This window comes from Mesocricetus auratus, unplaced genomic scaffold (assembly GCF_017639785.1).
Source record: "Mesocricetus auratus isolate SY011 unplaced genomic scaffold, BCM_Maur_2.0 Super-Scaffold_100014, whole genome shotgun sequence".
Taxonomy (NCBI): Eukaryota; Metazoa; Chordata; class Mammalia; order Rodentia; family Cricetidae; genus Mesocricetus; species Mesocricetus auratus.
Window position 1 is genome coordinate 49,381,886 of NW_024429197.1, and position 8,496 is coordinate 49,390,381.

Below are 8,496 nucleotides of genomic sequence, written 5' to 3' on the forward strand. Positions count from 1 at the left end.
TCAATTGATCTCTAAATTATTATATACTGGAAATGCAATTCTTATTTTAAACGTCTATAATTACTGTATCCACTTTCCTTTTCAGTTCTAAGCCCTCTATGATGAGACTTACATTTTCAACACTGTTGAAAGTATTCATCATAGCCATGATGATTTCTTAACACCAAATTCAGGGATCAATTCATTGTCCACATCTCTTATCTCCAGTGTTAAAATTCCAGTGTTGCACTTTGATGCCTCCCATCATGTTTTCCTTTTCTCCAAGAGGACTCTAAGGCATACATTACAGTCTCATCCTTCTTTCTCACATGTCATTCTTTCCTTTGCTCAACAGTTCTCCTTGCCTGAGTATCCCCCAGTCTTGCTCTCCTCTCTACTCGTCGCTCCTTGAGGATACCCTGCAGTTTGATGCCGCATTACGGCAGAAAATGCCTTCCTTATGTGAACTGCACACTAATTTCTGTCTTTAGCCCATACTTGCATATGTGACTGCTTACTTGACACTTCCACGTAGATATTAATAGAGCCTCTGTCTTAGTTACTGTTCTATTGCTGTGAAGAGACAGCTTGACCATGGCAACTCTTAGGAAGGAAAACATTTAACTGGGCCTGGCTTACAATTTAGAGGATTCGTCTATTGTCATCATGGGCACACAGGCTGACATTGTGCTAGAGAAGTAGCTGAAAAGATATAAGATAAACATATAAAAGTCAATTTTGTTTTCTATATATGAGCAATGACCACTGATTGACAGTAAAATAAGAAATACATTAATATTTATAGTTACTTAGAAGTAATAAAGTCTAATTATAAATCCAATAAAAACCTGCATGTGAATTTTTATGATAAATATTAAACAATACCAAGTAAAGAAGATTAAAAGAACTGGAGAGAGGGACCATGTTCATAGATGGAAAGACTTGTTAAGATACCAAGATAGGAGTAGATAAGATTGATCCAAAGGTTATATGGACATTGAAGGAAATGTCAAACCACAAAAAACAATCTTGAGCTGGGCGATGATGGCAAACACTTTAAATCTCAGGACTTGAGAGGCAGAGGCAGGCAGATCTCTATGAGTTTGAGGCCAGTTGGTCTACAAAGGGAGTTCCAGAATAGACATGTTACACACATGTCTCAAACTGCCCCCTCCCCACCAAAAAAAACAATCTTAAAAGAATTGAAGAGATTGCTCAGTGGTTAACAGCACTTGCCTCTCTTGCTGAAGACCTAGGTTTGGTTCCTGGCACCCACATGGTGGCTCACAAACCACCTGTAACTCCAGTAGTAGGAAACCTAATGCCTTCCTCTGACCTCTGTGGGCACAAGACACACACATGGCACACATACACAATGCAGGCTAACACTAATACACATAAAATAAAATAATTAAATCTTAAGGAATTAAAAAGTAGAACAGTTAAATGGCATGGGTCGGTCTACCTAATTTTAAGATATATTATATCACTTTGATACTAAAGGACAGATGGTGTAAGAAAGACTGACACATAGGTGAATGGAACAGAACAGCATGCCCAGAAATAGACCTTCATGTAAATATTCTCAATTTATCTAAAACAGAAGTGCAAAATTTGAAGAAGGCAAGATAGTTTTTCAGCAAGTGGTGTTAGCAAAATTAGCTATCCATAGACAGAAAAATGAGCATGAACTCAAGTCTTATACTTTACACACCAACTCAGTTACAATGGATCATGTTTTTAATGATAAAATGAAAAACAATATCTTAGGGCTTCTGTGTGAAGAGACACCATGACTATAGCAATTCTTACAAAGGAAAACATGAAACTGAGGTGGCAGCTTACAATTTCAGAGGCTTGGTCCATTATCATCACGGCAGGGAGCATGGCAGCATGCAGGCAGACATGGTGCTGGATATGTTGTTGAGAGTTCTGCATCTTGCACAAGCAACAGGAAGTGGTCTATCTCCCTGGGCATCACTTGAGCATTTATGAGACCTCAAAGCCTGCCTCCACAGTGACACACTTCCTCCAGTGAGACCACCCCTACTCCAACAAGGCCACACCTCCTAATAGTGCCGCTCCCTTTGGTAGCCATTTTCTTTCAAATCACCACCAGCTGTAAAATGGATAATGAATGCTATACTGATAAATTGTTATATGTTGCTTGAGAACCTGGCAACAGAGGCAGGGTTGCCACCTCTTGCCCTCATTTTGGACCTAAGCATGTTTGTCTCAGAGTGTTGTCCAAGACTGCTTACCTGGAAATGGGATCCCTCTCTGGTTCTGTGATGAGGAGAGGGGGACCATAACAAAACAGCCCAAGAGTATAACACTGTGCCCCTGAGAACAGCTAGAAGGCAAACCGTTTCCGACAGCAGTTCACGCAGCTTGTCCCACGGCATGAAGAAGTACCTATGGTGGGGAAGAGGTCAGCCATGGAAGGCTCATCCAGACTAGGTGACTCCCTTTACTTCCCCAGTCAGTTTCCACAGGATGTGGTGAGCACCTAATCTGATGACATCATCTCTATCTGTTGCCATTTATTCTTTTCCTTGGAAGCCTCACCCAACAGAATGTTGCTCTGCCCAGGGTCTCCCTCTGTTGGGAACTCCAGATGGCTTCCTTTAAATTAAAGGAACTTTCTCATGCACTCTCTTTCTTTCTTTTTTCTTTGCTGTATTTAATCTTACTCTTTTAAAATTTGTTTTATTCTTGAGGATTCCATGCATTTACATAATGAAATATGAACATGTATATCCCTAGTTCCTCCCTTCCAGTTCCCCCACATACCCCTAACATGCCTCCTCTCAACTTCATATCTTCTTTAAAAATAACCCATTAAGTCCAACCAGTTCTACCCATATGTGCATGGTGTGGGCTTTTCCACTGGAATACCCCATTTGGCTTCTGGTAAGTGTCTGCAAGCCCTGTAATTGATGTCTACCATCTTACTGTAATTTATTCTTTTACATGGAAGCCACACCAGGGGATACTGTCTGGAACTCTCACTATCAGTAAAATACAGCTGATTCCTTAAAGGGATTTCCCCAGTCTATTTCTGAGGCACATTTTGAGTGCCTGATTTGATATTTTGTATTCCTGTTCTCTCCATCTCTCTTGTTATTTGTTTTTGTTTTTTTACTTTGGCTAGTTATGTATATGATAAACTCACTCCTTCAAGACTGAAAGTATGATAATCATAGATTATTTTATGGAACAAAATTTTAAGTTTTAAAATAACTTGAAAAATGCTTAAGATCTAGGACCAAGCAAAGAGTTCTTATATTTGACACCAAAACAAGATCTTTATAACTTCATCAAAATTCAAAATAGTTGCCATGTGATAGACTTTTCATCAAGTAAGATGATGAGACAAGCTGTAGAATGGGCGAAAATAACTTCCAAACCCCATGTTTGACAAAGTACTAGACTCTAGAATAGACAAAGAACTCTCAAAGCACAACAGCAACAACACACAAAATCTAGCCACAACATGGATAAAACATAAAGAGATATTTCACTGAGGAATATGTGCAGTTTACCAGCCATCTCTATCAATATCACTAGCCTTTGGGGGACTCAACAAAACCCATGACTTAAATAATGAGATGCCACTACACATCTATCATAATGCCTAAAAAGTAAAGACCATGGTGACATACACACAAAGCAAGTTAAGATGTGGGAAATATCACTATATTATTTGTGGGAGTGTAAAATGATACAGATACTCAGAAAATATTTTGGTAGTCACTGAAGAAGCTAAAAATGAAACTATTATATTGCCCAACAACTGAGGCCCATAGAAAAGAAGGCATATCCCACACAAAGTTGTACATGAGTCTTGACAGAGCTTTATCAGAAATAATCAGTAGCTGGAGGCCAGTCAGATGACCTAATGAAATCATACTTCATGATGTTTTTTTACTCAGCAATGAAAAGGAACAGAAGTATTGACTCACTCAATGCTGGGTGAATCTCTAGAGCATTGTTTTGAATGAAAAGTCAATCCAGAAAGATTATATATTGTATTATTACATTTAAATAATATTGAAATGATGAAATTATAGAAATGTAAGCTATGTTAGAAGTGGTTGTTGGGGATTCAAAAAACAGAGGGACAGTGGGAATGACCATGAAAGAATAACACAGGGGATTCTTCTAATAAGTGGAATAAATTGTCTGTGGTCTCTTGATTGTGCCAACACTAATATGCTCACTATCGTGTTGTAGTACTGCTTTTTTTTTTGAGATAGGGTTTCTTAGTATTGTTTTGGAGGCTGTCCTGGAACTTGCTCTGTAGACCAGGCTGGCCTCAAACTCACAGAGATCCGTCTGCCTCTGCCTCCTGAGTACTGGGATTAAAGGCATGCACCACCAATGCCAGGACTGTAGTACTGCTTTTTAAGAGGCCACCATTGTTGATGCCAGTTGTGGTGGCACACGCTGGTAGGATTTGCTGAAGGACACACTTTTTGATTGATTAATATTCCCCATCAACATCATTTATGGCAACACAAATATTCTCCTCTCCCTTTGCAAACTTTTCTAGATCTTGCTAGTCATAATTATATCTCTTAGAAAAATCTACTTCTGTGTGGAGAATTCAATTCTGACCTCTTGACTTAACTTTATCAAAGTATTTTATACATCAGTGAGCTAGTAAAAAGCTCATTTTGATTCTTTGTAACAGAAACATCTCACTTCTGTCTTATGACTCAGTTCTTCCTTATTTCTGGAACCTGTAGAAATTCTCCACTTTGTTGAAGCTTCATCTATGCAGTTATAAGAATTTTGCATCCTGACCGTCAAGCCCTTCACATATCATATCCAACCTCTTTGTCCAGATGGACCCTGCACATCTCTTGCCAGGTTCTAGCTGGATGACTCTGAATAATCCATTCTCCTCCCACTCTCACCAACCCACAGATAGAGCCTAGCTTCTACATCCAGTGACCCAGCCTAGCCCAGATAGCCTTGCTAATGTGGCCCACAGACTCCAGACTTGGACCAGGATCTACCCTAGCCATCTCCAATCTACAGGCATCTCATGTAACACATCCTGAATATTTTTGTGCCAGAATCTAGCTGATCGAGTCCACTGGATCACCCTATTCATGCACTCCCCTCAACTCTCAGATATACTCCCCAAACTCCAGACTTGGATCAGAATGCATGCCAGCCCAGGCCCCTGTGTCCATCTAACTTCTTTCTACCTAAGCTATATCCAATATTAGACTCAACCTTGACTGTATATCCTATATTCTGATGCAACCTGCTTTGTTCATATCAGACACAGAAAAACAAAAAAGTCTACACACACAGATCATTGCAGAATACAACCAACATGAAAGATAAAGGCAGTATTTTTGCCCCTGAAGAAATAGGAAAGGTTGCCAATGAGAATTACCTAGATAAAATCCTATAGTCAGATTTTAAAGGGATAATCATAAACTCCATCAAAGAATTCATGGAGTTTAAAGAAATAGTTTCATGAAGTTAAAGAGATTATATACTTGAGTAATACCCAAGGAAATGTAAGTACAAGGCTGATGGATATGACAAATAAAAACCCATGATTTAAAAATGGAATTCAAAGGCTTTTTCAGCATCTAATGAGATGATCATGTGTTTTTTTTTCTTTCAGTTTGTTTATATGGTGGATTTCACTGACAATTTTTCATTTGTTGAACCATTCCTGCATCTGTGGGATGAAGCCTACTTTATCATGGTGGATGATTTTTGTGATGTATTCTTGGATTCAGTTTGCCAGTGTTTTGTTGAGTATTTTTACATCAAAGTTCATGAAGGAGATTAGTTTGTAATTCACTTTCTTTGTTACATCTTTGTTTGGTTTGAGTATCAGGGTAACTGTGGCCTCATGAAAAGAATTTGGCAATATTCCTTCTGTTTCTATTGTGTGGAGCAATTTGAGGAGTATTGGTATTAACTGAGCTTTGAAATTCTAATAGAATTCTGTGTTGAAACTATCTAGCCCTGGGCTATTTTGGTTGTGAGAGTTTTAATGACTGTTTCTATTTCCTTAGGGGTTATAGGTCTGTTTAAATTGTTTATCTGGTCTTGATCTAATTTTGGTATGTGCTACATATCCATCATTAGATGCTAAAAAACCTTTGACAAAGTTCAACACCTCTTCATGATAAATGTTCTGGGGAGAACAGGGAGACAAGGAACATGCCTAAACATAATAAAGGCAATATACAGTAAGCCAATAGCCTATATCAACTTAAATGGGGAGAAACTGAAAGCGATTTCACGAAAATAAGGAACAAGACAAAGCTATCCACTTTCTCCATATATGTTAAATACAGTACTTGAAGTTCTAGCTAGAGCATTAAGGTAACAAGAGGAGATCAAGGGGATACAAACTGGAAAGGAAGAGGTCAAACTTTCACTATTTGCAGATGATACAACAGTATACATAAGTGACCCCAAAAAATTCAACCAGGGAAATCCTACAGCTGATAAACACATCCAGTAATGTGACTGAAAAAAGATTAACTCAAAAAAATCAGTAGCCTTCCTATACACAAATGATAAATGGGCTAAGAAAGAAATCAGAGAAACAACACCCTTTACAATAGTCACAAATAATATAAAATATCCTGGGGTAACTCTAACCAAACAAGTGAAGGACCTATATGAAAAGAATTTTAAGCCTTTGAAGAAGGAAATATGGGGAGAGAACAGAAAATGGAAAGATCTCCCTCCCATGTTCATGGATCAGTAAGATTAACACAATAAAAATTGCAATCTTACTAAAATCAATCTACCATTGTAATATAAACAGTTTGGTATTGGCATAAAAACAGACATGTGGATCAATGGAATTAAATCCAAGACCCTGACATAAACCCACACATATATGAACACCTGATTTTTAACAAAGAAGCCAAAATTGTACAATGAAATAAAGAAAGCATCTTCAACAAATGGTGCTGGCATAACTGGATGGCAGCATGTAGGAGAATGCAAATAGATCCATATCTATCACCCTGCACAAAACTCAAATCGAAGTGGATCAAAGACCTCAACATAAATCTAACTGATAGAAGAGAAAGCGAGAAATAGCCTTGAACACATTGGCACAGGAGACTACTTCCTAAATAGTACACCAATACCACAGACACTGAGATAGACAATTAATAAATGGGACCTCCTGAAACAGAAAAGCTTCTGTAAGGCAAAGGACATGTTCAATAGGACAAAACAGCAGACTACAGGATGGGAAAAGATCTTCACCAACCCCACATTGGACAGAGGATTGATATCCACAATGTATAAATAACTCAAGAAACTAGACAACAAAATACCAAATAATCCCATTTAAAAATGTGGTACAGGTTGAAACAGAATTCTCAACAGAAAACTGGCTATCCAGTGTCAAACAGTCAGTCGTGAAAACATACATACAAATAACATTCTATGGACTGAGAAGGTTATATTTAGCAATACATATATATATATACATATATTTATGTCATAACAATTAATGAAAAAAGATGCCATGGGTTTGAAGGAAAGCACAGAAGAATGTATGGTAGTGTAAGCATTTCGGGCTGGATGGGGATGTAACAGGAGTGGGTCAGGTATTCTGGCACTCTGGAGTCACAGAATATTGAGTTTACACAGCTCAGGTGGAAAGGTATCCTGGAGCTCAGGAGCCAACGACTATCACAGGTTGCAGTAAACTTAGCTGCTTACAGCCCAGCCTCAGGGAAAGGCTTCTCCGGTGTATCAGCTCTGCTCCCGCTGGGCATGTTCGCCTGGTATAGCAGTTTTGCTCAGCAGGAGGTTTCTTGGGCAAAGTTGCTACAGTTCAGCTGAGAGCTGAGAGCGAGGAGCTGAGTATAACAACTCCGCTCTGCCAAAGGAAGATTTCCCGGGCAAATGTTACAGCCCTGCTGGCTCTACTCTGTTCTGTCCAGGGTTACCTCTGCTCCGTCACCGCTGCAAAAGAAGATCTTCACCCAAAGCTCGTTGAAGGGATTTATTGGAAGGGAAGGATCCAGGAGAGTGGCTGCCCTCTACCAGAGTGGCAGAGGACAGCCTGGTACCGAACAGACACAAGCTGAACAGACACAGGGTTTATATAGGGCTTCCAGGGTGGGGATTGGTCAGATTTTAGTGCTGAGCTCAGATTGGCTAGAGCTCTGCTCGAGGATTGGTTAGTTTTCTGCACAGGATTAGGGTCAGATTTGGCTCTGGTTTCAGGGTCAAAGTGTGTTTCTTTCTCTGGTCCTTTTTAGCCTTTTGCCTCTAATTTTAGGGCCAGGGTGCATTTCTTTCACTGACTCAGATTCCAGGGAAAAGTGTGTTCCTTTGGCACTGGTTTCAGGGTCAGGGTACATTACTTTGGTTCTGGTTGCAGGGCCAAAGTGTGTTTCTTTGGCTCTGCTCAGGGTGTGTTTCTTTGACTGGCCCCTTTTCCCTACAGATAGGATTTGAAGGGAGGAGAGGGAAGAGGGAAATATCGTAATTATATTATAATCT